The following is a 12,151-nucleotide window of genomic DNA, read 5'->3' as shown; positions in this document are numbered from 1 at the left end:
TTTAACCCTCTACCTGTCAGGAAGAATTATTACATTAATACCTCACAGTGTTTTTTTGAGTGAGTAAGTGCTTCCTGATAATAGTTAGGCAAGATATTTGTGCTAAAACACTGCAGGTTTTATAAAGCTTTCTATAAAATTGGGCAAGAAAATGAAAGTACAATAAAAATAAATAACGAGTAGCAATGCAAACAATTTAGATAACAAGCATGTTTTATCTTATTTATCGTTTATTAAAAAAAAGCATATTTATCTTTTAAGTTCATAATGGTGTATTTTTAATGTAGAATGGGATAGGTTGAGTGTCCTGCGTAATTCTGCAGGCTGGCTTCTGTGAGATAGAAACCTACCCAAACTGAGATTTGCAGATTTTCATAGCAAGGGTTTGGTCTCCCCCGTACCCCAATAACTTCATTTACCTCAGGGACATTGCAGAAATGGGCATCCACGGGGTGGGGGGGGAAGAAATCAGGTCGCCTATGCAGCATCTGTGTGCTGATTCTAAGCCTGTGGCTGGTGATTCCATTAACCAAATACATATTAATACCATTTTATACAAATTAAATGCAATATATACTAATTTTTTTTTAATATAGTCTTTATATGAAGCTACAAGGATTGTGGGAAATATCAGAAGAGAATATTTCTTCTGTTTTGCCAAAAGGAAACCAAACTTGTTGCTATTTAGTTTTACCAGGTCTCTTTTAACCTTATTTACATTTTAACCAGAACCTTACTACTTGCAGTAATGCCAGATGGCCTACTGATCCTAAATACTTTAAATGCACGTAGCGAAATTTACCATTTAAACGAACAGAAGATAGTGCTTAAAAGAAAATGAAGCACTATTACCAGCCTGTTACCAAAGAGGATAAATGACACTTCCGAGAAGCGAAATGCACGAACCTAACCCAGCTTTCCATAATCCCCAGTCAACTGGTGAGCCTTTCTATGAACACAGGCTGGGAGATGAGTGAATTAGATGCCTTTCTGCTGGAAGTCAATGAGGTTTGGATGATTAACCCTTTCTTTCCCTCTTGCACCACAACACTTAGAGCAGGAAGGCATGTTTTCCTCAGTTACTCACAGATGGGGGGGGGCAAATTGGAACCATTGAGACCTTCTGATCAAATGCAAAGAAGTCTTCTCAGTGTCAGCCCTGCTGTTGCCTCATTAGGAGTTGGTGGGGCTGATGAATGTCAGCCTTGGCTGATACTGTGGCAGTAACTTAACGCTGCCGCTATCATTTCATGTAGTCAATCAAACTGTGGTCTGATAGTCCCAGGTTAAGGCACTACTGATTGCTAGTTGTCTCAGTGATCACCAGCTAATGATGCCAAATTTCACCCTCACAGTAATGATTTCATAGCTCAGGCTACAATTTATTCATTTTTATATGCCCAGTTCTGGCATATAGAAGAGAGAGACACATAAGGCCAAAAAGAGTTAACCTTTCCATATTAAATGTCCTCAAAATTTTCCATCCTATAATATAATTGTTTCTTCATTTTCAGAATATTTTTGGACATTTAAATCATTAAAAGCAAGAGTACAATGGTGCTGAAACGGAGCTTACTGTCCTGGCTAATAAAGTGATAGTCGAGCCCACAAGGAACACGAAAGGAGCCCCTTTCCAAGGGACTGTGTAGACATGAGCTGGAAGAGACGTTTCTTTCAAGACTTCCTCTGCTCTCCTGAACCACAACAAACCCTGTAAGACTCTTCAAACTCGTAACAAGCTTAGTAAGGACAATCTCCAATCATCCTATTAAGAATAGCTGAGTGTCTGTTGGAAGAATGAATAAAGCTTTAACATACCTTAAGGACAGAGATTATGGAAAGTAGATCTTTAATTCCTAGAGAAGACACTACAAGCAAGAGAAAGTAGTGAAAAGTTTTCTTTTCCCTGAATTCTTCAGTGGGAGCCCAGGCTCAGCAACAAGCAGCATGGAAATAGAAAAAAGGGCTTTAATTCATGAAGATCCTTCCATAAGATATCATCCAGGAAGGGGAAAGAAAGACAGGGAAGAATTTCACTTCCTAAATCATCTTTGGCCCATCTTTATGGCTTTGAGGAGCAATAAAAAGTTGTCCAAAAGGAGGAGGGCAAGAAGAAACCGTTTTTTCATTCCACCATTTCCCAACTCCTCCTCACTCAATGTCACTCCAACAGTCTCGACAGAGAATGAAACCCTTCCTAGGTACTCCTCTTCCCTGGCTATTGCGTAGCTAAGAGTTTGTCGATTCACTTTCTCCCGCTGCTGCTGCACAGCTCTGGTACAAGAAGCATCCTAGCATTTACTATTACAAAACACTCTCTGGACAGCAAGGATTAAAAAACAAACAAAGAAACAAACAAACCCACCAAAAAAAAAAAAATCTTTTTTAAACTTTGCTGGCTCCCAAATTTTTTATAAGATCGATCTTTTTAAGAACAATGACACATACGTTCACTGAAGTTAGTAGGAACTAAGATGCTACTTAGATATTTCAATTTCATGCTTGGACGCAAATAGCTGGGTTGATTATAACACATATGACAATTTAAACAATACTAAGAAAAAAAAAGTTCAAAATCGTTCCATGTCAGTCAGTCAAAACCTTGTAAAATCCTGGGAAAAAAACCCCATCTTGCAAACAAGGACGAGTACAGCCCAATGGTGGCGAGGGAACAACTATCAGAACTATGTGCTTTTGTTAGTCAGATTTAGAGCACTTTGCCTGAACATAAAAGCACAAGTTCCTCCCACTTTTAGCAATTCAGTACAATGAACTAAGAACAATAATACTACAACCTCTGGCAAGATGAAACAAGAAGGAAAATTTCCTAATTGTGCTGTAGGCTTGTGCAGTCCAAACCTATACTATACCTGGTGTCAGAAAAGGGAAAGACCAGAGCTACAAGGAATATATTTTACAAAGATCCAAAATTCTGTAGCCAAAGTCTAGGGTAGGCAAGGCCAAATACGCTGACTAGGTTGAATGTTAAGCTGAATGTAAGTGTTTCCCAAGAGATTAGAATGACATGTGGAAGGTTCAGCGATATGATTTAAATCAATATATTTGCATTCTGGACATCATTCCTTTGGGATATGTACTACTGCTGCAGATTTTAGAGATTGCAGCCGGATACTGCCACTTCGAAATATCCATGCACTTTGAGCCAGTAAAAATGCAATCATCTAAAGAGTCTCATATGATATTGGGAATGTAAGCCATGACTTAGGTTTCCAGGACAACACAACCAAAAATACCATGTATCAACTGCAGAAGAAAATTATAAACATTCCCATTTGCTTAACTTTATTTGCCTTTAAGGCTTAGGCATATAAACTGGATTAAAACAAAAAGTAACTGAAGGCTACAGGAAGGTTTCTTCAAAATATGAAACAGTATTTTCTATGAGTTTTTCTGTATTTCAGTAGAGGTATGAGGAGGGTGGGCCCTTTGCTCACTCATAACAGTTTGCATCAGCTGTCAACCAATTCAGCTGCAGCCTGCAAATAAATTGTAGCTAAATATGGATCAAAAGTTTTCATCTGCTTTGAAATATCTGTCCTGGGTGCATGGTCTCATACTGAATCTATTGGTTAGAAATTACAGTCCTGATGTCTCTTTATGCCTTCTGATTTACATTTGAAAGTAAACAACCACTCTGTATAACTCTAGAAAATGACAAGTTTATAGTGCAAAAATCTTGTGCCCGCTTACGTCTACAAATATCTACGTCCCCAAAACCTAGTGGTAGACGGAAGAAAAACGATAGCTTTTCTTCTGACCTCCAAGGTCTTGGATCAGATCACGTGCTCAGCCTCAGATCCATTTGACCGTAAATACTTGCACACCTCAACAACTCACAAGGCAGAAAATACATTCAAGGTAAACTCACACTCCAGGGCCAGGCAACAGAAAAATACTCAGACTTTAATTTTGTGACTGTCATGTTATTGGTAACTGTAGAAGATTCATATGCATTATAGCTGCTTTTTACAATAATAGTGTATTGTCCTCTTAGGATCCGATAATTTATGGTACAATTGCAATAGTCAGTTAGGTGGTGTCTTTACGTGCAGCTTAACACCTGAAAAAACAGCTTCAAGAGCTGCTTTGGATCTAAATCCAGTATAAACAACATAGGCTGCCATTTAATGCTTAGAAACATTTACAGCACAAACATTAACAATGAAGGCCTTTCACTCTCCTTTGGACATTGCTTAGAAAAGCATGCTGATTTTGATGTTCCTCAAAGTGACAGAAATAATGCGCGATTTAAGACACACATTCAAGATAGGTTCTTTGTATTCAATAATTTTTTGAGGGGTCAGTTTTCATGATTACCATCTTCTTTTGGAACAGTGGTTTGGAATAGTAGATTTTGATCATCTTTCAATAATACTTTTTTTTTTTAATTACTTCTCCCAGTTTCATCATCACCAGTATCTAGAAATCTATTACAAGTAGGTGAAAAATGCAAGATCATTTGCATCATAATCTTAATTTCTCTCCACCTTTTCTGTTTAAGTATCACAAACCAATAGAGTCTGATTGCCAATTCTTATAAATATCTTCCAAATATTTTCCATACTTAATTATTGATCTAGAGTTCCTTTGTGAAGAGATCATTGCATCTGCTCAAGTCTCTGAAATGTAACTTGTACCGATGGGTGAGAGGGGCCCAAGGTGTAATTCTCTTTGCTGACTGATTAGGTATCACTTCCAAATAATTTTCTTGTTACAAGCAATTATTATGAACCCAAACTTTGTTTCCCACGATTATTCTGTAATATTTGCTTTAAATTTCAGCCGTTGCTCTCCTTAAATTGAGGGGCTGAGGAAAGGGATTCCCACAGGAGAGGGGTTCAGGCATAGCCGGAGATGATTAATCTAAAAGTCAAGCACAAGAAGTATCGTTCAGGTCTGACTTTGATATTTTTAAGCTATTTAGTTGTGGAAGTTGTTCGACCACTGAAATACCAACCGATCTAGAAGTTCACCACCTGTCAGGCTACCACTGAACGGAGGCCGGTGTGGAAGGCAGCATGGGTTAAAGGAGCTTAACCAACAGAAAAGCAAATAATAACCAGCAGATTTTATTTCTATAAACACAGATTAGTGCCAGCTGGTGACTTCATGTCTATGGAAAAGTTTAAATATTCTTGTCTAAATTAAGCCTTGGAGATTTTATTTGAAGTGATGTTTTCTAAAACATTTAGTAGGGCAACTGGAGTTGTGCCACGGACGGGATAAGAAAGTCCTGAGTAGAAGCGAAGGGAGAACGCTGACCCTCCCTGAAGCAAGGACAAAACACGTTAGCAATAGCGAGGTTTGTGGTCGAATGCCGAGGCCCATCTCTCGGGCACCATCAGTACCACTGCTATGCTAGGCGAAGCGGTGAAGTTTAAACGCCTAATTTCCCCGTTAGCTATATCCCTCAGTTTTCTGCTGAGGAAGAGGAAATCGTGCTGGGACACAGATCCAAAAGGTACGGCAGTTTCCCTGGGGAGGCAGAGTTCGGGCTAGGATTGCTAAGCCTCAAGGGGATTGCGCTCTCCAAGTCACCCATGCGGAGAGCCTGGCCTCCTGCCCAGGCGGAGGAGCGCTGCAGAGCCTGGGACGCTGCTGCGGGCAGGAGACTTCCAGTCTGCTGGGCGCTTGCGGTTCATGTTTCGTACTTGTACTGGAGGTACTTTCTCAGTGGTATGCTACACCTTCGCTCCTGCTCAGAAGAAACCTTGCTGCTTCCAGTTCAGTCTTGCATCACTTTACTGGATTAATTAGTGGCTTGCTGAACCCACAGTGTCCTGGGTGGGGTGTTTGGGGAACTTCAGCTAAATTGCGTGAAATCCCCCACTCTGCATTGCAATCCTGAGTCCAGGTGTCAGTTCAGAGCTGCTGACTCTTTTCGATAGCTTGTCTATCAGACCGGCCCTGGCAGAGATGCTCTCAGCGCCATGAAACTCCTGCTGCTGCTTACCTGGAAATTAGAGGTCTGTTGGAAACCTGCCTGGCTCCCTGCCTGCCTACTTCGCACCCTCTTGGCGAGCTCCTCTCCCAGCACCCCGGCACTGTGCACGGCTCTGCGGCAGCTCTGGCTTGCAGCTCCCAACCGGCTCACCTGGAGGAGGGTTGCCAGTGGAACAAAAACCCAATTCAGAGGCAACCCCGCTTCCCAGGGGCCTGCGGTCACAGGCTCTGCCGGTTGAGGAGAGCCCACCATGCAGCCCCCTTCACAGCTGAAGACCCACAGCTCTAGGACAGCCGGCAAGTCCCCCTTCCCCTAAGGCGCTGCTGCCTTTTGCGGAGAATTCAGAAGTGTTTGGGTTTAGGTTTGGATTGGAGTGGCACCAAAATGATCAGACTCAAAATCCCCCCCAAAAGAGGATTGTGTTTCTTTGTCCTGTCCAAGATCAACAGCTGGGAGTCAGCCGTGGCTGCCTGTGCCGTTCGCTGGTGGATTCGCCTGGGCCAGCCGCTCTGCTGGGAGCCGTTTCTGAGGAACAGCCCAAAGAAAGACGGGGCAGATCAGGAAGAAAAAGCTGCCAGAAATGGAGGTGCAGGGAGGAGGCTTTTTTTTTTTTGCCTTTTTTTTTTTTTTAAATAAATTACTCTTCCCAATAAGAAAAAGACATTACTTAAGCAAAACAGCTCCGTATCAGCTACTGAGTCTCCTCCGCAAATGCAGCCAGAGTGCAAAATCCAAGAACTACAGCTCCTTCCCACACACCCTCCCCCAGAACATCCTCCCCCAGATTTGAATGCATTCAAACTAGGAAAGCAATTCAGGCAAAATACAATTTCTTGGTATCTGTTCCACTCTCAGTAAGAGAGGTTAATCCTCCTTTCCCCCAAGCTATTTTCTCCTCTAAGCTTCTTATCACCTTCTACACCATCCACAATATGAAGACACAGTTTTCGTACATCTCTAAAGTTTGCTGCTGCCAATGCTATCAGGAGATTGCATTATTATAGGAATGCAATTTGTTTCCAAATCCTAAAGAAGGAAATAGTGAAATAATATAGGAAAAGATGCTGAACAGTCATAGCTACTGTCCTCGTTTTTAGAAGAGTTTTATAGAATAATAAGGGCGGTACATTAAAAGACATCTATACACCAGCTTTTCTGGAAGTTGCTTTCACCACAAGAGAAAATTCAGTTCCCAGGAGACGGCTATGACTTCACTGCATGCAGAATTAAATGTAAAATTTTTTTCTTTTAGTTATTTTTCTCATTATAGCATCTTGTCTTCAGCATCTAAGAAACAAAAACCTTTTAAATTAGTCAGAGCTGTTGTTCATAATGTGTGGCAAGGAAGGAAGCAAGTTTTTTTTGTGTGTGTTTTTTTTTTTTTAAAGAAACCACAAAATGGAGACTACAAATACCTAGAGACATGCAAGAAATGCAAGACAGCACATGCCCATCCATGATAGCCACAGATTCCTTACACAGATATGCACCAACAAAGTGAAAACTCAATTACACAATAGCTTTTCCTGGCACCTAAGGAGTCAGTCTTACCTGCTTTTTAGAAATCTCAAGCTCACAGCCAGGTTAATGAGATCTACAGCCTTTTTTCAAGAGCAATAGGAAAAAAGGTAGAGCTACACCCCAGCTTTAATGGTAGAGGCAGCATCAGAGTCTTCAACATTCTTGTTCAAAATGATGAAAACAAAGTTTTTTAATTTTTGCAGTCTATTTTGTCAATGAAAACAGAACCTCAAAAAATTCTCAGTCATGTTTTTAAAATCAGAATGAAGACACCAACACTAGTAACCGTCCAAATTGAAGCTACTAGTGTAACCTGGAATAGTGGGCTGCTCACACAGTGCATCCAGATTAAGAACGACATTTGGAGGCAGATCTGCATGTGGGGCCAAACCAAAGCCCCAGATGGAAACTTCTCCAAGGTTTGGTATGAATCAAAATGTGGGTGAGGACCTACATCCTCCTTCCTGGGCCCATATGAATGTCATAGCTTTCATCAATTACATAATCTGTAATTTGCCACCTTCTCCATGCTTTTTCCCCCCAAAAGTCTCTACTCTCCACAAGGCAACCCATCAAGAAGTTGCCTCAGGTACACGTTATGCTCAGCTACCACCTCTGTACTCGTAAGAAAGGCTCAGAAACAGATCGTTCTTGACGGCACGCACATTTTCTGTTGTCAGAATAATCGGAAGACAACTCGTTGCGCAAAGGAACTCCACGCTGTCACTTAAGGCTCAGCAGTTTAATGGCATCCTTTCATGTTCAAATGCACTACCAGCATCTGCTAGAAAAGAAACCATCTTACCTTTGCAATCTATCCCTGCCACCTGATCCTCGGCTATGATGAATGAAAACATGACCTGTTTAATTTGCTTATCATATGAGACAGAGCAGCTGTCTTACATTTTTAGAACATGTTTATCCTATCTAAATTAATCTAAATCCAATTAAAAGTACTTTGGGTTGGAAAAAAAGTTACCACAGAAATTAAAGCTGACGGATGTAGTTATAATATTCTGGCAAAGTGAAAATACATTATCCCTATGATTTGTACAAGAATTGGAGGACGTGGTGGGCAATAGCATAAAATATTTGTCCAGTAGAACAAATATTTCTGCAAAAGAAGGTCACAGCAGTTTCTCCAAATGATGGTGCTATTTAGATAAATTCCCAGTTCTACTTCTGCACTAAAAGAATTGCCTGACATAGATTGAATCAACATTCAAGGCGGGTTTCATGATAAGGATAGTTTTCAGAAGAAATTATCTTTTCTGCTCAGCAAAGCAGCAGACGGGTCAGGTTCCTTCTGAAGCCAGAACAAACAAAACATATCGAGCTCCCAGAGTCTGGGAAAATTAATTACCCCCTCTCCAAGGTGGAACTGCTTTCCCTGCACAGACAGCAAATCTTTTGTACAATGAACAGGCAATTTTACTGGGGAAATCAGGGAAGAGCTGGGAAATAAGCTTGGGAATTAGCAGTAAAGCTAATATTTCTCACTCCCCTGCCAAGGTACGTGTCCTAACTGTGGCCATCCTCCCAGAAGGGGTGGAGGCCACACGGCCTGGTGTCCCCCAAGGGATGACTACTGGTCCCGGTGACTGAGAAGACCTCCCCTCTGCCCCTAGGGAAAGCTGTCCTGGAGCTGCCTGCTGCCTCCGCGCTGTCCCACCTGGGAGGTCGGGGGCCCTGGATGGAGCCTGTAGGAACCTTCTCCATGGGCAGCTGCTTTGTGTGGCATTTGTTTTACGTGGCATTTCCTCAGCTGCAAAAGGCTCTACACTTGGTCGGGGTGAGCCATTTAACCTGATGCATCTGGAGAAATGTTTATGTTATTTGCCATGGTGATACGGTTCTGTTACTGACACACTAAAAATGCATGTAATTTCGATTCACAGTTGTCCCCAGGAGCGACAGAAGGGACGTCTGGTCCAGGCCCTCCTTTTCTCACGTTCATCGATGGACGGGGATGGAAAGACTCCCTGTCGCCAGTCGGCTGTCCCCTGGCTGATGGTCTGGCTCCATCTGAGGCCACCAGCTGCTGGGTGCCAGGCCCCTCTGCACGGGTAGGATGTGGCAGTAGGACGCTCACATCCCACTGGGCACCAGGACTTGGGACTCACAGCTACCACCCAAGCAGGCAGACATAAACAGGCAGAAGGTATAGGGCAGGGTTTTCTTCCAGAGCAGCCCTGCCGCTGGGCAGTCACTTCCTACGGCTGCTCCTACCCGCCGCTGTAAATTAAAAGAGAGAGAGACCATGCACACGAGGGACCCGAGCCAGAGTTGGACCAAGGAGGAGGAGAAGGTGCTGCAGTAGCAGCCAGGCAGGGACACGGCGGAGGGGACGCTGCCAGCAAGCTGCCACGCAACAGGGGAGCGAAGAGGGACCCTACGGGGGCAGCACCCCGTGTCCCCAGGGTGCACAGCAACGGGGGTGGGAGAGGAGCCCCACGTGTCAGGGGGACAACTGGCACCTGAAGAGGACACAGACAACCATCAGAAACAGCAACGTGAGTCTCTAGGGGAAGGTTTGGGGAAAAAAGGAGGAAAAAAATAGAGAAAGACTGCCCCAGACAGCTGTCTACTGGCAGTTTCTCAGTGAGCATATGCCTAATGTAGAGACTTAACAGGAGCTGGGTGGTTCCCTCTATCTACACCAGCGACAGCGGCCCTGGACATCCACATGGACCTCAGCACCCAACCCCGTCATTGCAGGTGGGAGTGACAGGCTCCTTCACCCAAGGCAAGGATCGACCGCCGGGGACGTCTGACAGGGAGGAGTTATTCCTGATCGGTGACGTTGGAGCCCTGCCATCTCATCACCAATCCTCCTCATTCACCCTTAGACTTCCTCATCAGCTCGTCAGGGGAATTTTTTTTTTTACCTTCTTTCTTTTTTGTGCAACTCCACAACATTTGCTTCTCATATACCCATTTCCATTATGCCTGATCCCGATTTGAGCACAATAGGTGGTGGGGACAGGAGCCTATTTTATCTCCATGATGATAGTCTGTTCCACAGCTATCATCTTTAACTAATTTCCACTATTATATAATTTTATAAGATTAGCCTATTTGCCTGGCTGTCTAAGAAAAGCCATACTTTCTATAACACGGAAAACCCTTTCATTTTCTGCTCGTACACATTATAATTTTTTTTGCATAAAAGTTTAAAGACCTGCCCTCGTTAATTTTTCAGAGGAACACCTATCTGAGTGGTTTTGAAGTGCATTATAGAGTTAGACAGGAAGAAAAAAAACTATAAATGAAAAATAGAAGGCACTGTAAATAAATACGAAATATATATAAATAAATACAGAAGGCATTTGTACTTCACTGCTCTCGAAAAGGAAAAAACATCTCCCATATCTGAATGACCCCAGGTATTTAGTGGCACTGTGTCTAATTTGGCTTTCATACATGAAAACATTGGGCATTTCCCATAGTAAACTAGAATGATTTCTGAGATCTTAAACTGTATGTTAACATCACAAAATTAGAATATTTATTGGATATCATTTGGTATGGGTTAGGAGGATATTTGCTATGAATATGTTTTCCGAGCTGTGTTTGTCTTTCAAATGTTGACTTTTAGCATCTGAAAGAAATTAACATTGCTGCGGTATTACAGTCATTCCCTTATTAATCATTTGGCAACCTTCCCTCTTCCAAAAACAAGGGATCCACTTACTTCCAGGAGTGCAGCCTTCGGATCATTACAAACAAGATGTAAGAAATGAGTGTTAAAGCGTTACTTCTAATACACCGGCTAGTGTGTTTTGACTGCGTGTGTGTCACGCAGCAGTGTACCCATGCTCATGGCTATCGGTCCTTTACAACCTGTGTTCGGCTTTGGCGTCCTTCTACGTGCAATTCTGCAACGATATACTGGAACAGGTATCATAAGGGGATTGGTACAAGAGAATAATGAAAGGTTTCCTTATTTCTACTAAGTAATGACAGTTCATAAATAATCGATGTCATTACAACAAATGCAAAATGATTAGAAGGATTTATAGTTGTATTTAGTAGAGACCATTAACATGTGCTTTTTCAATCTAGGAAAATGAGAAGTGAAGAACCAAACCTGGGTAATTAAAAATGCTGGAAGAGTGAAAACTTGTACATAAATTATTCTCTCTCTCTGCCTAATGTGGTTGGGGTTTGCGTATTTGTTTTTACTAACAGGTAATATAAACCACAGAAATGTCAGACTTGTCAGCCCAGTTTTTCCATTCAGAAGATTTGTTCTGCGTTTCTACCTTGTCTCATGGAAGGTACACCTCAAAAACTGCAGCAAAGAGTGAAAGCCACATTGTGAAACCTGCAAGAGTCCATGCGTTGCAGAGGGAAAATGTTGACTACAATATGCTCCCTGCCCGTCTCAAAGAAGTAACATTGCTAATGCTGGGGAACGATTAAGAAACAGAGTTCTAACAGTGACATTGAAAAAAAAAAGTTAATTAATTCTCCATGTTTAGAATTACTGTTTATGAAAATGTGGTGGTTCTTTTATAAAAATGAAACATAAATGTGTTTTGCCCAGTCCTCAAAATACAGCGTATTTGCTTGCTATCGCTTTGATAATTTCTAGCTTATTCTGTAAACTTTGAATCCTGCTTGAGAGAATAATCTGCAAAATTAAAAACTCAGCTGCAGACC

Source organism: Aptenodytes patagonicus, chromosome 4 (genome assembly GCF_965638725.1).
Source record: "Aptenodytes patagonicus chromosome 4, bAptPat1.pri.cur, whole genome shotgun sequence".
In the NCBI taxonomy this organism is placed as follows: Eukaryota; Metazoa; Chordata; class Aves; order Sphenisciformes; family Spheniscidae; genus Aptenodytes; species Aptenodytes patagonicus.
This window is presented reverse-complemented; position numbering follows the sequence as displayed.